General features: G+C 45.4%; 1 protein-coding gene across 8 annotated transcripts in view; it reads left to right on the forward strand.

The window, feature by feature from the left end:
* TIAM2 (TIAM Rac1 associated GEF 2) overlaps window positions 1–20,343 on the forward strand; it is a 266,318-nt gene that overhangs the window by 120,739 nt on the left and 125,236 nt on the right. For 7 of the 8 annotated variants that reach the window (XM_086708192.1, XM_086708191.1, XM_086708193.1 and 4 more), the window contains one exon: window positions 8,386–8,480. The gene's annotated coding sequence lies outside the window, so the exon portion shown is untranslated. Of the gene's footprint in view, window positions 1–8,385; window positions 8,481–19,338; window positions 19,892–20,343 lie in introns of those variants that run through there. The other variant, XM_086708196.1, reaches the window with a different exon arrangement.

Below are 20,343 nucleotides of genomic sequence, written 5' to 3' on the forward strand. Positions count from 1 at the left end.
CTGAACTTGGCCCAGGCCCTGTGTCAGGTAATTTAAAGATGTTTTCTCATTTTGTTTTCACGACAGTCCGGGAAAGGTGGGTGCAATCCTTTCCATTTCACGTGGAGGGAAGTCAGGTTTAGAGAGGTGGGTGTATGACCGAGGGGCAGGTCCGGGCTTTGTTCCGAACTCGTCGCCCTGTACTCCGGCGTTCTTGGGACTGAGCTCTTTTCTATTTTGCAAACATACTCTGGGATTTCCGGTTTATTTTCATTATATGAGCCCCTTGATGTTAATGCTCATTCAGGACAGGTGGATGGTGCTGGTCTGGTGTCAGCCGGAGGGGCTGACTGGCTGCTGGCCTGTGACTGCTCTCCCAAGTCGTCGTCTTACAACTGAAGCCCAAGTGACAGCTCGGACTTGAGGGGTGTCTGTCGCGGGGTATCCTGATCTGCTTCTCTGCCCTCCCTTCCCCCTGCACTGTCTCACGCTCCACTCGATGCTTGTCCATGCTGTCCGGGCCTCAGGTCCTGGTCTCTCCTTCATCTGTGCTGTCTTCCTCTTCTCACGAGAATGCAGGGCCTCCCTGCTTCCTCATGTACGTGTCGGACGATTCCTCAAGGCCAGGTCCACCAGCAAGGCTGCCCTGTTCTGCCCGGCCTGGCCTTGCGTTGTCCTGGTCCAAACTCCCAGCCCGGATCTGGGGGGAGTCACCCCGGGCCATCTTTCTTGATCCCAACCTGCTCTTGTCTGCGGCTGTAGTATCCACCTTTTATCTCTGGAAATAGATTCCCGGCATCCTCCAATTCTTTTTAAAAAGCTCTGTGGTTTGTTTCATTGTAGAGGTTGATGTTCTCTTGTAGTTGTGTTTCGTTTTCTTCTCCTTTTAAGCTGTATCCGAACTGCATCCCCCTCTGGTTGGGCGGTTGATGATGTTGGTGGCTTTGCTGCTGAAAATGTCTGCTTTGGGTGGATTTAATGGATTTTTCTTTTTGGTGTTTTTTTTTTTTTTTTTTTTTTTTTTTTGGTGTTTTTTTGTTTTCTTTGTGTTTTGAAAACCAGGGGAAGGTTCCGGCATTCTTTTTCACAGCACCGTCTTCTCTCCTCCCAGATGGCTGGTTTGTCTTGCGTCTTTATATACTTTATAATGTCTTTATTGTCTTTTCTTCTAGCCCTAGGCCCTTTGATAAGTGGTGCTGTGCCCGATTCATTCGCACATCATGCATTCACAGTGCCCGGCACAGCACCTTGCTGTCAATAGGGACCTAAATGTTCCTAAATGTAAAATGGACTATGGCGGTCAGTACACAGCTGGAGGTTTCAGATGTGTCTGGCGTGAACCTGGAGGTTGAGTTTCTATGGATTCTAGGATTTGCTTGGTTTAAAAAGTTCCTGGTGTCGGTTTGCTCCTTGGGTCGTTTTGATTTGCCCCATAACCTAGGATGAAGCAGCAATAGCTCTTGGACCACCGGCATGCCAACATAGGCTCCTTTCTGTGCAAGTAGCTGATGAATCCAAAACCAAAACGGTGCCCTGGCAAGCGTTTCTCTCACCTTCCGGAAAGACACCATGATCTGTGCTGTGGCCGTCAGGTTTGTATTTGTTGGCATTGTTCCCAACCTTATCTCTGGTTTCCATACCATTGCCACAGGGCCCACAAGAGCCTTGCCCCTCTGGGAGCTGGTACCTTTTTATCCCACTTGCGTTGTCTGTCAGTGGGAGGACATTAGCACGTCTAGGAAGGGTGTCTCAAGGAGAATCTGCTACAAAACCTACACATTCTTTAATTTCAGAAGTGAAAGTACCCACTTTGAGGGCAAGGTGCGTGGCCACAGGTGTTCGCCTTCCTACGCGTTTGACTTTGAACAGAGACGTAGGTAAAAACAACATGGCCTCTTCAAGTGTCAAGTGTGGTTGGTGACATTAAATGCTGTGTGTTATGTCGCTATAAAAATAGCGTCTGAAGTAGTGTTTCATGCCCTGTCCAACACCCCCAGCCTTGGGACGAATCTGTGAGATGTAACAGTTAAAGCAGTCTTGGGATGAGCCTTGCTTGGGGCAAAGCTGATGCTCTGCCGGTGGGTTCTACAGCACAGACTTTCTCGGCCAAGCTCGTGATTTTGAACTCATTGTTTCCTGGAGGTCTACAGGGAGGGGGCCCGTAAGAAGATGTTTCTTTGTCCATTGAGACATTAGCTTGTGCTCTGTATCCGGGCATCTTTGGGAAGTTTAGGCGGATGAAATATTTCATTTATTTAATTTATTTTGAGAGAGAGAGAGAGAGAACATCCCAAGCAGCCTCAGCTCTGTCAGCGTTGTGGGGAGCCCGCCGGGAGGCTCCAACTCAGGAACCATGAGATCATGACCTGAGCTGAAATCAAGGCTCAGATGCTTAGCTGACTGGGACACCCAGGCACCCCAGGAAGATGAAATATTTTAGTCATCTACAGTGGGACCTAAATGTCTACAGGAGCCTGTGTGGCAGTCTGTAGTATTAGAGCATGTGGGAACAAATCTTTGCACGGGTTATTTAAACCCAAGCGTTCTTGAATCACCTGCCACTGAATGTCGAAATCACTTACACTACCGTTTGCTCATTCCTTCCTTCTTCCTTCACTCATTTTCCCTCATCGTCATTCAGTGGTTATTTAAGACACCAACACTTAAATCAGATTCTTTAGTCTTGGCAAAGGGTCGGAATAGGATCCTCAGTGTCTTTGCATGTGTCAGAAAATATGGTGATAAGTGTCAGGTAAATATAGGGATCAAGGAACCCAAATACGATGCCAGATACATGCTCTGCCAGGGCTTCAGGTCAAGGGCTCCAGGAAAACCAGATGGAAATTGATGGCGTCTTCTGACCTGCCCTTGGAAATCCTGTAGTGTCAACTCTGCTGTATTCTTAGTGGGTTGAAGTGGATTCAGGGGGAGGGGGCTTAGACTGGTCGCCCCGCCCCGCCCTGTAGCGAGAGTGTCAAAGAATACGTACACATGTTTTAAAACATCCGTGGAATCCTAGTGGAGAAAAGATCCCATGTCGCCGTACCAGGGACACTGAATATAGGTCATTTTTATGATGTGGGCATATATTACTGAATTTGGATCTGTCTTTTTTTAAACGTTTATTTCTTGAGAGAGACAGAGCATTAGCAGGGGAGCGGCAGAGAGGGAGACGCAGAATCCGAAGCAGGCTCCAGGCTCCCAGCTGTCAGCACAGAGCCCGACGTGGGGTTCGAACCTACAAACTCTGAGATCGTGACCTGAGCCAAAGTCAGACGCTTAACCGACTGAGCCACCCAGGCGCCCCGGATTTGGATCTGTCTTGAGGGCTGGACACAGGACCACTCCTGTGTGCTTCCCCACTACCTTACCCCTCTGGACCATGCTGTCCCCACAGTGTTTTGTGGCTTCTGACTTACTTGGTTATAGGCTTTGCAAGAATGTGAGGCTCCCAGTCAACATCATATTCCCAACGCTTAGCATAGTTCCCGGAACACAGTAGATGATCAACAAGCACTCCTTGCACTGAAATAACCAACTTAATAAATGCCCCGCATGTCAGGCACTCGAGTCAACTTTTGCATCCTTAAATTTTTTCCCCGGACACGTAAGCTTTTTGGGAATCCTCGGTAAGGATTATTCTAAACAGAAACCAGTCTGGGAGATACAGTGGCCCAAGTGGGCACACCCTGTCCTTCCAGCTGTCCATTGATTTTTTTGTTTTTTGTTTTTTGTTTTTTTTTGGTGTTTCACATGAGTCGTTTTATAAATAACCAGGACCTTTTCGTAACTTGGTTCATAATAAGCAGTAAATGTACGCTGTGTGTGTGTAGAAGTCTGTCATTTGGGGAGGATAGCCTGAAACTTCTTTTTTCATTTTAATTAGTCCTCCCTTTGTCAGAAATGATGGATTCTCGAACATTCTCTAGTCTGCTGGGCGACTGTACTGTCTCTTTCTGTTAAGAGCAGCATCTGATTCCATTAGTTCTTTGTGCAGGAACAGTAGGCTAATGTCAGCGTGGCCGGGAGGTGGGGGGAGTTGTCATGGAATGAAGGCTTACAACGTCCGGTCTCACCTACTGCCCCAGAGTGAGAGCCACACAGTGGTTTGTTCGTCATGTCTCTGAAGTCTCTGTGGGCGGAGAGACTGAGACAACAGTCTACCTGTGAGCGGAGGTCCGGGGAGGGGGGCAGGCAGGCAGATGGCACAGACCTGGCTCCTGTGATGGGTTAATAGACTTGCATATCTTGTTCCCAGCCCCTTTTTCTCTCCCGGAAACCTTCCCACTGTCCTGTTTTACCACAGACATTGAGTCTCTGAATTGATAAGCCGCCTAGCCGATAGCAAGGCTAAACCCAGAAATGTTAAAACATTTTTTTTTGGTTTTGTTCAGGGAGATGGTGGTTTCAAAGGGGATTTCGTTTGACGAAGGGGTGGGTTTTAGAAATTTCTCGGTGACAGCTGCGTTGTTTTTACGTCGTTGGAGAGGGGAGCCCGTTTTAAGGGCACAGATTAAGCGGTAGTAACTTTGTCTTCTTTAGCAGTTTCTGGTTGAAACAGCGAAAGTTTTATGAACCCCGGGCACTGTGACTCAGCCCAGGGCTTGACTGTAAGTTCGTAGGTTGGTTAACGTGGTAGCATTCTTCAGGTGTGGCCTTCCTTTATTTTTAACGAGGATGTGGCCAAGGGTCCAGTTACTCTCAGCTCTTAGGGAAGGTGTGGGGGTAGAATCTTCAGCACTGGAAACCCGAACGGCTTTTCCTCACACAACTCAAGGGAGAAGAATGCAAAATCTACTCGCGTTGAATTAAAATGATGTCAGGGCGGCAAGCAGGCGGGCGGCTCGGGGGCTCCAGGACTGGCTGGGGTTCATGCCAAAAAGGGCGTGGGTGAAATCTGTTGATTGATGACTCTGTCCACACGTGGTACCTGTGTGCTGTTAACAGATACAACACACTCTTTGTATAACCGAAAATGCGAAATTGCTAGAGTTTTATTGTAGACGTAGGTTACCTAGCGCTGCCTTGAATCTCATAGACTTAAATACACAAAGGGCCCTGTTAGACCTGCAGTCATGAGCTCTCGCAGTACCTGCCCCATCCTAAACATGGCATCCAAAGTTAGCAGCTAAAAACCATCTATGCTATTTTTTTTTTAAGTTTTTATTTAAGTAATCTCTGTACCCACTGTGGGGCTCAAACTCACAACCTCAAGGCGGAGTCACCTGCTCTTCTGACTACGCCAGCCAGGCACCTGAACCCATCTACACTATTAACAAAACATCCACTTGTTGAAAATGGGTTGCAGGAGGGTTTCTCTGTTGCAGTCTGGAGGCAGAATTGCTTCTGGAGGAAACTTCAGGCTTTGCTCGATAGACCATCAGCTGATAGGATGAGGCCCACCGCATTAAGGAGGGTAATCTGCTTTACTGAGAGTCTACTGATTTCATGCTAATCACATCTAAAACAGTACTTTTATGGCAATGTCTAGACTGGTGTTTGACTACAGGGCTGTGCACGATGACCCAGCCAGGCTGACACATGCCATTCACCATCAGAGTGGTTAAGCTGCTACTCACCCTTTTGTATGTAATTTAGGTCATGGTGATGTGACGGAAATGCAGGCTGGCTTAAAAATTAAATCGTGTTGGGGCGCCTGGGTGGCGCAGTCGGTTAAGCGTCTGACTTCAGCCAGGTCACGATCTCGCGGTCCGTGAGTTCGAGCCCCGCGTCGGGCTCTGGGCTGATGGCTCAGAGCCTGGAGCCTGTTTCCGATTCTGTGTCTCCCTCTCTCTCTGCCCCTCCCCCGTTCATGCTCTGTCTCTCTCTGTCCCAAAAAATAAAAAAAACGTTGAAAAAAAAAATTTTTTTTAAAAATTAAATCGTGTTGTATTAATAGTGTGATGCATCCCTCGACCTATCGGTCATACGTCTCTCGGGCACCCATGTGTAAGGCACTATGCTAGACATCAGGAAAGATGAGCCCTTCCCTTTGAAAGCAATAAGAATCTGGTAAAGGAGGCAGACGAGTGAAAGATCACTGCAGTGCCGTCGCCTCAATTAGATGGAGTGGCGAGGTAAACGAGGGAGTGATAGTGCCTCATGTCTCGGGGAGGAAGGTAGGAGGTTGGGGAAGGCTTCACAGCAGAGGAGACACTTAGGGTCTTGAGGGATAATTAGGAGTTTTCCAGGAAAGCCTTCCTAACAGGGCACAGTAAGTGCAAAGGCGTGGGGAATAAAAACCCACACTCATGAAATGACAAAGTATTCAGAATAAATGTATGGAAAGCTTCCTTGCATAATCGGTGCTGGAGGCTCAGTATCTTATTATCATTGGGAAAATGTAAATGTGGCAGATCTTATATTTTATAGTTTCTTGGTTAGTAAATAACCATCTAGTGAAATATGACAGTTCTTGGCTTTAAAAAATTGTCAGTCTAATCTATTTAGATGGAGTCCGCTGAAGCTTGTTCAATTTTCCATTCTTACCATTTAAAGATATTTTCTTGTCCATACTGGGTTAATTCCACAGTGAATTAAGAATTTGGGATGCTTGGCTGGCTCTGTCGGTAGGGCATGTGACTGCTGATCACATGACTTTGAGTCCCATGATGAGCGTAGACATTACTTAAATGAAAATGAAAAAAGTTATGTTTATATAGGATTTACCTTACGAGACAGGCATTCTTGACCGAATGTATCAGATTTCTATAAATTTTCTCTGAACCAGTTAGGTTAGTTTGGGCACGTCAGCCTACCTCTTACCTTTAAATTCTCACCTGTAAAGGGCAAGAGTTTGGGCTGGTTTTTAGAGGTCCACCCATAAGATATTCAAAGAACCTATAAATGGGGGCGCCTGGGTGGCGCAGTCGGTTAAGCGGCCGACTTCAGCCAGGTCACGATCTCGCGGTCCGTGAGTTCGAGCCCCGCGTCGGGCTCTGGGCTGATGGCTCGGAGCCTGGAGCCTGTTTCTGATTCTGTGTCTCCCTCTCTCTCTGCCCCTCCCCCGCTCATGCTCTGTCTCTCTCTGTCCCAAAAATAAATAAAAAAAAACGTTGAAAAAAAAAAATTTAAAAAAAAAAAAAAAAAAAGAACCTATAAATGAAAATTGTTATCTCTCCTGTGTCCAGTTATAGAGGTGTGTTTCTATCGCTTGAATCGTTGTGATAATTGCACCGTTCCCAGTAGCAACTGTTTACAGTGGAAGTTCTTTATTGTCACTTCGATTGAGCATTTCATGTTTCAGCCCCTTAATTGAGTATTTTATGTGCATGATCCCATTAAATACTTAGAATAACCCTGCAAAGCAGATAAGATTTCCACTTTATAGTTGAAGAAACCAGAGGCTCAGGCAATTGAAATAACCAGGCTAGGCTTGCTCAGGTGGTAATGGGGAAGCTGGGGGTGGGGGGTGAACCCCAATCTTTTGGCTCCAAAGCCTGCATTCTTTATGAAGGCTGTAACTCACAGTACACAATTATTAGCATAATGTAGTATTTTACGACCATAGCTGAGGTGAAATATCTTGTAAGAAGACAAGTCTCACTCTCTGAAAGCAATCTGTTTAACATTTTAAAAAAATGAAAAGAGAAGTACTTTCTGGTATGTTGACTAATAGGGCCATGAATTTTAATATATCATTGGGCAGCGCATCAAACAACAGAAGAAGGTAATATTCTCCACAATAAGAGAGGACCCAGAAACCACCTGCTTCATAAGTAACTCAACTCTCATTCTTTGATTCAACCCACTTGCATTTGGATTCTGCCCCACAGCCCGTGATGACTGTCTCTGACCCGCTGGTTCCTATTAAGGTCTTGACTGGTCCCTCTGCCTGGCAGACTGTTTCCCTCACCTTGAAATAGCACTGAGATTGCAGCCTAGTTGCCTTCTCAGAGAGCCATTTCCTGACCTTCCCAATTTAAATTAGCTACTTCATCCTGTTTAGATGTCTGCATTGTACATAATCACTCTAGATATATTCCGTGTTTGTTCATTTGTTTTGGATGCTTTCTTCTACTTGAATGAAGGTCAGTGAGAGCAGAGACCTTTCTCTTTTACTATTCTGCCCCCAGCCCTGGAGTTGTGGTTTGATCACAGTAGGCTTTATCTGGCTATCTGGTCATACATCTGTCTGTCCATCTGTCTATTTTTCTTCTTCTGTCTGCTCTTTCTCCTCTCTCTCCATCTATCTATCTATCTCTAAAATGGCTTGGCCATGTGGAGTTCTAGCAAATCTGCTTCTCCAATCAGGTTGTGGGAGGACCCTCCTATCTGCTTTTCGTTTACCACTTCACTTTTGAGTTGTTTTTGGTTTTTTTTTCTAGTTGCTCCCTTTTTATAGCAAGCCCAATTACAAATTATAATAAATTGTTTCTCATCACCTCTTTTTGTTTCCCTTGCCAGGGCTCTGTGCTTGAATTACAAAGGAACCTCTTCAGCCAGCTCATTCTGGATGAATGAATGATTAACACTAAGTGTCGTTCACCCTCCTTCCAGTGGTAAGTTCAAGGCACTTGTGCACCTCGAAGGTGTTCATGTATGTCAGTTGTGGGTCTGTTTCCCGTGGAGCTCTGTTGAGTGCTCTTTGTGTGTGGACCTGGGTGGGGAGAGCCAAAGTGGATTCGTCACGCTCCGGTTGGAAATTGGATTTCCTGTGGGCAGTGGTGGATTCAGTCTGAGCGGCTTATTATAAACACACTTTAATTTGATGCACTGGATGATCCTGTCTCTCTCTCTGGGATTCCGTATCCCCATCTTCTCTGGGAACTTAGGTGGCAAAGTTGCAGCCTGGCAGGTGTTCAGTTCCGTCTCTTTATGTGTCAGATAGATACAGCACCCACTTGAACTCCCAACGAAACAGGCTAGCCTGCTGGAGAACAGATCTGGAGTATATAATTCGTAGCTGGAGTCGCAAGATCAGGTGAGCTCAGGAAAGTTGGACATGAAGCCACTGAGGGGAGGGGAGGTTCCCGTTGTGCTAAGGCTCTTCCATTCTGCCTGGGGTGTTTTACTGGTCGATGTCTTGGTGTTTCAGCATAAGTACTAAAGCAGAAAACTGAACAGTTCCCAGAGCAGCGTTTGGAGTGGCTGCCGGTCCTTCCCCGGACACGCTGGCAGGGTCTACAGTTCATGCTTAGCTTGGCTGAAATTCACAGACACGAGCACCAGCTCTGTCAGAGGCAGCTGGTCCCATCCTTCCGGTGCCGCTTCACACCGTTTGGATCTCAACTCAAGGTGTTGCCTCTGAGAGATCGTCTCTGTCCACCCAATCTAAAGTGGTCACCTATTTTATTTCCCTGCAAAGTGCTTGTCGTGCGTGATAGTTTTCTGTCTCGTGTATTTACCTGCTTGCTGTTGAGCCTTCTTGTCACTGGAGCGGAAGCTCCATGAGGTCAGAACCCTTGTCGGTCTTGCTCGCCATGTAGCTCCACGGCTCAGACCGTGTCTGGTGCACAGCAGACGCTTTCTGCCCGAATTATAGGATGAGCTCAGCCGTGAAGTGCAGCTCACTGTGTAAGTCACTCAGTGTCATACAATGAGAAAGTTGTTGGCACTGGAGGAGATTTTGAAGATCCACTTTGTCTACTTGGTAGCTATTTTTATTTTAAAGTTTATTTTAAGGCAGAGAGTGTATGTGTGCACGCGTGAGCAGGGAAGGGGAAGAGAGAGAGGGAATCCCAAGCAGACTCTGTGCTGTCAGCATGGAGCCCGATGCGGGGCTCGAACTCACAACCGAAATCCAGAGTCAGATGCTTAAGCAGCTGAGCCACCTAGGCGCCCCAGGAGCTGTTTTTAAATGTGAATTATTCTCTCACAGAATTGCCAGGTTTAACATCATCTTCTGCATAAAAAGGAAGTTTTGTAGTGTTTTGAGTTTATTTGCAATTAGAGCACTTATTAAAGTTAGGAATTTGGGGGCATCTGGGTGGCTCAATTGGTTACGTGTACAACTCTTGATTTCTGCTCAGGTCTTGATTTCGCGGTCTGTGGGATCGAGCCCTGCATCGGGCTCTGTGCTGGCAGTGAGGAGCCTGCTTGGGATTCTCTCTCCCCCTCTCTTTGTCCCTCTCCTGCTTGTGTACACTCTCTCAAAATAAATAAATTTTAAAAACTGGTGCTTTAAAGTTAGGAATTTAGATGATCTTTGGTAACTTTTGTGTTAACTGACCTTTATATTTTCTATATTAAAATATTCATGTATTTATGTATTTATTTATTTGCTTACTTACCTACTTATTTGGGGGAGGAGAGAGGCAGAAAGAGGGAGAGAGAGAATCCCAAGCAGGCTCCATGCTGTTAGCGCAGAGCCTGATGCAGGGCTTGAACTCATAAACCGTGAGATCATGACCTGAGCCAAAATCAAGAGTTGGACACATAATCAACTGAACCACCTCGGTGCTCCTACGTTAGAATATTTAAAAGGAATATCTGATTAGCCTTTGAGACTGTTTCATTTATGCTTTACTGAAGTGCAGATGCCAGGACTGAAATACACCTTCTTGAAAAGCCTGAGGTTTAGATTCTTTTTTTTTTTTGGAGACAGACTGCCTGCTGAGTTTTTTGAATCCTGTCTCTGACATTTGCTGGCTCAGTGACCTTGGGCAGGTTATTTAAGTTTGGTGCCTCAGTTTCTTCTTCTGTAAAATGGGGGTAATAAGAGCATTTTCCTCGTGTGATTGTGATTAAGGATGTTAATATATGTGTTATATAGATTCCTGCTATTTTAGGGGTGGCTGAGTGGCTCAGTCAGTTAAGCGTCAGACTTCAGCTCAGGTCATGATCTCGCGGTCCATGAGTTCGAGCCCCACGTCGGGCTCTGTGCTGACAGCTCGAGCCTGGAGCCTGCTTCGGATTCTGTGTCTCCTTCTCTCTCTGCCCCTCCCCCACTCGTGCTCTGTCTCTCTCTACCAAAAATAAATGAAATGTAAAAAACTTAAAAAAAATTTCTGCTCTTTAGTGTATACTCAGGATTTTATATATTAGGTACATCAACTGGATTTGAAAATAATGTATTTGGATTCTGCTCATAAAGTGGAGACAGGACTTTGAGCATTTGCTTCACATGTTGACATCCCTGAGTCAACAGAAAGAAAAGGCTTAATTACAATTATTAATAACTTTAGTTATCATAGCGATAAGTCACAAATATGCCGTTTTCCACATGGCTACAATATCGTTGTGTCTTTGGTGCCAGACTGACTTGGTTTGAGTTCTCTAGCTGTGCTTGTTTCGTGACCCTCAGCAAATGACTCGACTGTGCCTAACTTCAGTTTCTCCATGGGCAAAGTAGTGCTGATAATACAAATCAAAAAAGATTGCTATGGGAATTAAATATGAAAATACATGTAACATTCGGGCACAGGGCTTCATGACTTTTCATTTCCTACTTTCTTCCTTTTTACACCTTAGATCTAAGAAGGATGTTACTATCTGGACCACGGTGATCATGGTTAGGAATGGTTAGGAGTGTTTATTTTGTTTATTTAGAAAAAAATTTAATGTTTCTTTATTTTTGAGAGAGAGAGACAGAGACAGAGTGTGGGCGTGGGGAGGGGCAGAGAGAGAGGCAGACATAGAATCCAAAGCAGGCTCCAGGCTCTGAGCTGTCAGCACAGAGCCCGGTGTGGGGCTCGAACCCATAAGCCGCGAGATCATGACCTGAGCCGGTGCCATCCAGACACTCCTATTTGTTTATTTTTTACATTAATTAATTAATTTAGAGTGTGTGTGTGAACAAAGGAGCAGCAGAGAGATGGGGAGGGAGAGAATCCCAAGTAGGCTCCACATTGTCAATGCAGAGCCCAATGCGTGGCCCAAACCAAGAGTTGGATGCTTAACCGACTGAGCCACCCAGGTGCACCAGGAGTGTTTAGAAATAGTGTCCTGGGGCACCTGGGTGGCTCAGTCGGTTAAGCATCTGACTCTTGATTTCAGCTCAGGTCATGATCTCGTGGTTTATGACCTGGATCCCGGCATCTGGCTCTGCACTCACAGCACAGAGTCTGCTTGGGATTCTCTCTCCTCTCTCCTCTCTCCTGCTTGCATGCTCTCTCTCTCAAAATAAATAAATAAACTTAAAAAACAAAACAGTGTCCTATTCATGATGATGAAGGGAACAGAATATTTAGCATAGAAAATATTAAGTTTATTTTTTATTTTTAGTTTTTTTAATTTTTTAATGTTTATTAATTTTGGGGAGAGAGGGAAACAGAGACAGGGCGTGAGCTAGGGAGGGGCAGAGAGAGAGAGACACACACAGAATCCAAAGCAGGTTCTGTCAGCACAGAGACTGATGCAGGGCTTGAATCCATGAACCGTGAGATCATGACTTGAGCCAAAGTTGGCTGCTCAACCGACTGACCCAGGTGCCCCGAAAATATTGTTTAGTGGGGAGCATGATATTGCCCTTGAGAGTGAGTCATGCGTGCAGCGAGCAGGGGCAGTGAGACGCTAGGGCCAGTGAGTAGAAGGAAACTTAGGAGCTGGGGGACAACGGGCGAGGCGGCCTGTGCAGTAAGTGAACTTCCCAGGGCAGATATGGGTCCAGAGGCTGCTGGACTGCAGATCAAGATTCCTGGAGAAAGGATTCCTCGCTCCCCAGGAAGGGGGCTGCCATGGCCTGTATGTCCCGTTCCAACGCCTCTTCGGTATAAACGGCCCCGTCCAGAATCCTGCGTGTACATCTGGTCATCTGGGCCGGTTGGTTGTATGGAGCCGTACGTCCCTGGAGACCCAGGATTTAGCTTTCTGAAGTCAGAGAGTTGGGACTGCTGATTGCTTTCTTTTAAAACATCTTTCAGGGTTTAAAATCTTCCTGTTTGTGTTTATCATCTGAATCAGAGCTTGCAAACTGGCGGGCTTCTGGCTGCTTCTGGGCTGTGGGTGAGCTTTGTTGGGCCTGCAAAGTGCGTCCCTGACAAGGGTCTTAAGGATATTTAGGTTAGTTGCCTACCTTTATTTTTTATTACTATTATTTCAAATGTTTACCTATTAATTTTGGGGGAGAGAGAGAGAGAGCAGGGGAGGGGCAGAGAGAGGGAGGGAGAATCCCAGGCAACCTCCGTGGTGTCAGAGCAGAGCCTCGATGCTGGGCTCGATTTCACAAACTGTAAGATCACGACCTAAACTGAAATCAAGAGCCAAACGCCCCACTGACTGAGCCACCAGGTGCCCCAGTTGCCTGCCTGGAGAAAGTGAAAATTTTAGCTGAAAGCAACATGTTCAGTGTTCCTTTAAAACGCGGTTTCACCGGGCAGCATGGCGGTGTGCATCCCAGGTGGCAATGGACAGCTAGGGAGGCGGCTGCCGCCCGGTTGGAGGGGCACGCGTGGGCCCGTTTGCTACGGTAGCGACCCCGCCATGCAGTCTCCCCGAGACCGCGTGCCAGTTACCAGTTTTCCTTTACTTAAGTTGTTTTTCTTCTAGTAGAATTAGGAGAAAGCTGGAAAGGTTCTATCTCCCTCTGTATTAGTGGTGGAAAACCTAAAGACGTTTCTGTAGAGTCTCATGTTTCCAGAAAGGTAGAACAGAACATGTTTTGTGTGTGCGCTGAAGAATACTCGTAGAAACCTAATTTGCAAACAGACGGCTTCTGTTTCTTAGGAGTATAGCCCTCTGGCCTCCATCATTGCATGCATTTTAAATGGCGCTGAAGGTGTGTGTGTGATTCCTGAGCGGGGCAGTAAGATTTCCCCTCTGTGTTCAAACAGAACTCTTTGGCTTCTATTTTAGGCCATTTCGTCTTTTTTCAGCAGCAGACTTGCTCGTCTTCCCCACGATCGGTCGTCAGGACTCCTGGTTGGGTGAAATGGGAGCAGTGTGTAATTTGCACATGTGTGTGGGCTGTGGAACGAGGTTCCATTCTGCCTTCCCTAGTGGGTCCCTCCCCCAACGCTTCCCAGACTTTGTGGCACCAAACAGAGGAGGGCCTGTAACCTCGTTGACTCTGGGGGGGAGTGGTTACCAAGGGCACTGCCCTCGTAGCCCACTGAGGCACAGACTGAAATCCTAGGACTCTCTTCTGTGTGTGTGTAGATTCGATTTTTAGTGAAAGACGCCATCTGGTTTTGTTGGTCCATTCTATTTTACAAGGGTGCTTCTGGCAGATAAACTAAAATAGAGAGAGAGAACAGGGGAAGAGTCATGACATTGGACTTCTCTTGTTTGTAAGGGCGGTCGGGAGGGAGAGCGGCGTAGGGTGTGTGTTGATAAGGACAGAAAGACTAACTTAATTAGTGGAATTTTGAGGATGACTGGTTTCAAGTCCCTGGAAGGAGTTGCCATCCATCAGTTGGTGTTTCAACAGTGGAATGCGCTCCCTAATGGAGCTGGGACTTGCCATCACTCGGTGTATTTGGGTGGAAGAGGGCGGCCCATCTGTCAGGATACCGTAGGAGGTTCTCAAATTAGAAGGAAGATAGGACCTGCTGGATGACCTCTGTGGTCTCTTAGAAAACTCAGATCCAATTACTCTCCGAATTAAACTGATTAGGAACCTTTTCAGCGTGAACGATTTCACTTTAGTCCATAAAAAGGAAGTACTGTGCCCATGGTGTGGGAGGCTGAAGAGAACACTTTTTAATTGACTACAGCGAATTCTGGGCAGATTCCTTACACTTTCTTAAATGTTCCAATAGAACCCTTCAAAAATGTTACAAACAGATGTGTCTAGTGTGTAGTATTTGTCAGTGTGTTTTCTAAATGGTTTATTCCTGCTGAAAATTCTTAGGTTACCTTCGCGGAAGCTCATGAATGAGTATGGTTTTATTTTTGGTAGCATGATTTTTAAAACATGTTTATTTATTTATTTTTGAGGCGGGGGGGGGGGCATGGAGAGAAAACACAGGGTGGGGAGGGGCAGAGAGAGAAAGAGACACAGAATCTGAACTGAAGTAGGCTCCAGGCTCTGAGCTGTTAGCTCAGAGCCCAATGTGGGGCTTGAACCCACGAACCATGAAATCATGACCTGAGCTGAAGTCAGATGCTTAATTACAGAGCTACCCAGGCACCCTGGTAGCATTTTTTTGTACAGATTTTTATCGTTTATATAAAAATCATGCCTCTTACTATAAAGCATTCCATTTAATTTTAAACTTTAGGAGTTTATACATTATCAATAATTGTCAGTTATCAAAGTGTATTTAATGTGGATATAATGACTTATAGAAAAAAGTCCATGTAAAGGAAAAATTTATGAAGAATTTGTTTTAAATCTTAGTTTTTCTGTTATTTCACATTTGCTCACATCTCCCAAAAGTAATTAACTGGTCATTTGGTTAAGTTCTTGAGACTTGCTTATTATGTAATATAAGGTACCACTTGGACTTTATAAATATTTATTCCTTATTTTCATGAGAGTTGACTGCATTAAAATGTGTCTTGTGTATTTGGTCCCTTTGAACCACTTAGAAAAAGCTTGTATTATGAACTTTAGGTTTGCTGTGGCTTTAAAGCAATACATAGCGTGCTACTATTGCATTTTGAATTAGCTTAAAATTGACTGTTGGTTTTGTGGGCACCTCCAGTTTACTCTAAAAAAAGTTAAAATTTGATTTTGCTCTTTATTTTCACTTAATAAAGAGTACTTTTTTTTTTTTTTAATTAAAACAATGTTTATTTTTGAGAGAGAGCGCAAGCAGGGGAGGGGCAGAGAGAGAGAGGGAGACACAGAATCCGGAGCAGGCTCCAGACTGATCTGTCAGCACAGAGCCCGACGCGGGCTTCAAACCCACGAACCGCGAGATCATGACCTGAGCCGGAGTCGGACACTTAACCACCTGAACCACCCAGGCGCCCCAAAGATGTGATAGCCTTAAAAATGTCACCTTTTGGAGGTGTAGTTGACATATAAAATGGAAGGGTAGTTAGTGTACATTGTGGTGATTTGGTGTGATGTATGCGTGCACTGGGGAAAGGAATCTCCCCGTCCAGTTAACGAAGACCGTATGCCGCCCCTCCCCTGCTTGCTCTCTCTCTCTCAAAAAATGGGAGCCCTGGGTGGCTCAGTCGGATGAACATCCGACTCAATCTCACGGCTTGTGAGTCAGAGCCCCACGTGGGGCTCCACGCTGACAGCAGAGACTGCTTGGGTTTCTGTCTCCTTTTCTCTCTGCCCCTCCCCTGCTTGCTATCGCCCTCTCGAAGAATAAATAAAACCACACACACACGAAAGAAAAAATTAAAAAAAAGAACACCTGTCACTTCACTGTTTATCCTGTGTGTGTGTCAGAGAGAGAACATTGAAGTTCTACTCTATCAGCAGATTTCAGTTACACGGTATAGTGTTAGCAACTGTGGCCACCACGTTTCACGTTGGATCCTCAGAGATTACTCATCTGTAACAACAGTTTTTACCAACCCCTCCTCCTCCCCACCCTACCCCCCCGGCAGCCACTTTTCTGTTTGTGTGAATTTGACTTTGTGTGTGTCCATCTGTCATTTCCCCCCAACTTTTTATTAGGAGAATTTGCAAACATATAGAAAGTTGAAAGAATTGTAGAGTGAATATTACCACCGCTTGAATTCTGTAATTGTTAACATTTTGCTATATTACTTTCCTATGTGTCCTTTTGTGTTGTATGTTCGAGGACAGAATACCTCCTTAAGTAGTAATATACGTAATTCTTGGAGCTCTTTGCCAAGGAATTTAACCTTAGATGCTTGTTAACACATAGGTCCCGTTGTGTTGTTGTCTCAGGCCGAAGCATTAGAAAGGTAAAGTCTGCTTTTATGATTTGGAGATGTGCTGGCTTTCATCATTTTAAGGCGGAGTACTAAGTTGAGAGTATTTTATTGTAGTTGGGCAAAGTTTAAACTCTTTAACCCCCAAGTGACGTTGTACATCCGTAGAACTAAAGTTACCTGGTGATTAAAAAAGGGAACCAGACAATGCAAATCCGTGGGAAATGTCTGGGGAATGTTGCAGATCATTCATTCCTGCAGGCGATTCTGGCATAAACAGACCTGCGTATAACGTGTTCGAAAAGGTCAGAATTGGCTTAAAATCTACAGGCAGGTCTTGCAATACAGGCATGCAAGTGTTTCCACACAGTTGGTTGTCTTTCTGATACATTTCTCACATTGAGAAGCACGTCTTCTTACACTTCCTTCTTCCCTCTCGAGAGACTGTTTCTTTTACGCTAGCCAATGATACTTCATTTTCCTTTTATTTTAGCAACAGAAACAATGCTGCTCCATGACTTGCATTCTTTCTTCTGGGTTTACCCAGGACGGTTTTTTTTTTTTTTTTTTTTTTTTTTAAGTGGGCTCCATGCCCAGCGTGGGGCTCGAACTCACGATCCTGGGATTCAGAGTTGCATGCTTTACCGACTTAGCCAGCCAGGGGCCCGACCCAGGCTATTTTTCAGCACGTGCGCACGCACGCACACACACGTCAACTTAACATTTTGGGAATTCCCATGTTTTCTGTTATGTGACTTGGCTTCCGTGGTGACTTTTCTGACTTCGGTCCTGGAGGTTGTGGTTACTCGACTGGCATGTCCTGGCTCTGCTGCCTGCTGCTGGCCAGCTCTGGGACCTTGGAAAATCACTCAAGGCCTCCATTTCTTGTCCGTAAAGTGAGGGGATTGGGCACAGGCGGCTTTCAGGTGTGCCATGCCCGCACTAAACAGTCTTTGGTTCTGTGTTCACTAGTAGAGTTTTGTGGAGGTTAGACTGGTTTTTGTAACTATTGGACAGGTGACCTTATATAATGGTTCTTATTATTTGCTAATTAAGATTAGAAAGTGTACCTTCAAGCATGTATTTTTTTTTAATGGTTATTTATTTTTGACAGAGACAGAATGCGAGTGGGTTAGGGGCAGAGAGAGAGGGAGACACAGAAGCAGAAGCAGGCTCCAGGCTCTGAGCTGTCAGCACAGAGCCCGACGCGGGGCTCGAACTCACGAGCCGTGAGATCATGACCTGAGCCGAAGTCAGACGCTCAACCGACTGAGCCACCCAGGCGCCCCTCAAGCATGTATTAACTACATGGAACCTGTATGGGAAAAAAATTGTGTGTCCATGTACTCTTACGTGTAGATGTGTGTACACATATGTAATTTGTTTTTCACGCAAGATAGGGAATTAAAAGCTTGTATGTCTGTAGTACAATCTGGTCTTGAATGTGAAGCAAGAATCTTGTCAGTTTCATACATAGATCCATTCACATTTTAAACTTTATTTTTATTTCGTTTGAGAGAGAGCGCAAGGGAGCACAAGTGGGGGAGGGGCAGAGAAAGAGGGAGACAGAATCCCAAGCTGGGGCTCAGCTGTCAGCACAGAGCCTGATGCGGGGCTCGAACTCACAGCCCGTGAGATCATGACCTGAGCCCAAATCAAGAGCTGGACTGTTAACTGACTGAGCCACCCAGGTGCCCCACTGATCCATTCACATTTTATTTATTTATTTTTTTAACATTTATTTATTTTGAGAGATGGGGCGGGGCGCAGGTAGGGAGGGGCAGAGAGAGGGAGACACAGAATCTGAGGCAGGCTCCAGGCTCTGAGCTGTTAGCACACAGCCTGATGCGGGGCTTGTCACGGACCACAAGATCATGACCTGAGCCGAAGTCAGACACTTAACCAACTGAGCCACCCAGGCGCCCCATTCACAGTTTAAAAATAATGAGAATATTACCTCAAAAAGCTGTTTGTCACATGTTTGTCCAGGAGAGCTTGAAAACTTTGGCTTAAACTGTTTTCTATAGAATGTAATTTCAAAAATTTGAAAGTACCCGGATGTAATCCTGTTCTCCCTTTCAGCACGCCTTTGCCAATAATGAATGTAAAATAATCTCTGAAAATGTTGGTCTACCTTTTGGGTATACTTTAAACCGAAGTATAAACTGAATCTTTTTTTCATCAAAAGATACAGCAAGACTTGAAAACACGTGAACGTCTGGTGTGTTGCTTTTTTTGAAAGTCAGGTTATTGCTTATCTTTCATCAAATAGTGACCTTTTGGGATAAGGAGTACTTCCAGGGCAGGGCACTGGAGCTCAGCTACCTTAAAAATGAAATAACTCTGGGGGCGCCTGGGTGGCTCAGTCGGTTGACCATCTGGCTTCGGCTCAGGTCATGGTCTCACAGTCCGTGAGTTCGAGCCCCGCGTGGGGCTCTGTGCTGACAGCTCAGAGCCTGGAGCCTGTTTCAGACTCTGTGTCTCCCTCTCTCTCTGACTCTCCCTCGTTCATGCCCTGTCTCTCTCTGTCTCAAAAATAAATAAACATTAAAAAAAAATTTTTTTTAAATGAAATAACTCTGACACACAGTGTATACCCGGTATTTTGCAAATTGCAAAATTATTCTGAAGGGCTGCTCTTGAAGCAGGGCTTTTATGACCGTAACATTCCAGCTGTGGCTGGGGAGATAGAATGTTTCCTACCGCTCTAAACACAAGGACGGTAGGTGTGTATTCTCACTGCGGAAAGGCTTAAAAAAGCAGCGAGCCTCCCTTCAAGTGAGTAAACCTTTATTCAGCACACTCCGGGGCCGCGCTCCTATGGAACTTTGGTGGTAATTCTGGAATGTGGGTCCAACAGCAGCCCAGTCATGGGTGAGCCTGGCGGCTCCCCGGCGTGATGGCTGGCTGTCCCGGCTAATCACTTCAGGCGGCCTGTGGAAAACCACTTTCTGGTTAAGTCTGCATCATACTCCTCCACCAATGGAAAAAATTGAACATGATGAGGGTGTGTAGCTCGCAGACAAAAATACATCCAGCATTGCACAGGATCCGTTTTTAGCTCTTAACGGCCGAGCATTTTGAAGTGCTCAACGCTGTTTCCTGCCTTGCCATGGGCAGAACGCAGAGAGAGTTTGTGGATTTGTGCATCAACCCTGACTTTGTGAAACTTTTTCTACTAATTGAAAGAGCCTGAGAAACCCTGGCTACATCCAGAGTTTTGGCAAAGGTAAGGTTATAAATGTTTATTTCCCCCCCTCTTCTGGAGTTGAGACTTACTTTTATATGTGAGATACAAATGTTTCTCGAAGCAGTCCTTTTGGGAATATTTCATTGTGCGCTGACCCTTTCTCTTTGTTTGACGTTATTTTGTACTTAGGCTGCTCTAAGACCGTATTACTCTCAAATTTGAGTATGTATGTGCTTTCTGACGCCTACTGGGGGTTTATGATAGTTGCCTATCCCATTTTACTAATTAATTCTCCAAAAGCTAATAGTATATATTGTATGGATTTATTTTTCCTGATATTTCAAAAAAGTATCATTTCTCAGTGTGGTTATGGTAAAAGCATTAATGACTATTATCTTTTTTTTTTTTTTTTTTTTTACCAGTTAATTCTTTTAGGGCACAAAGGGAAATGAAACTGTCTCAGGGATTGTATTTTGTAGTTTTCTGGTTAT

The sequence above is a fragment of the Puma concolor genome, chromosome B2, assembly GCF_028749965.1.
Source record: "Puma concolor isolate L17-30 chromosome B2, mPumCon1.1.hap2, whole genome shotgun sequence".
NCBI classification, from domain to species: domain Eukaryota; kingdom Metazoa; phylum Chordata; class Mammalia; order Carnivora; family Felidae; genus Puma; species Puma concolor.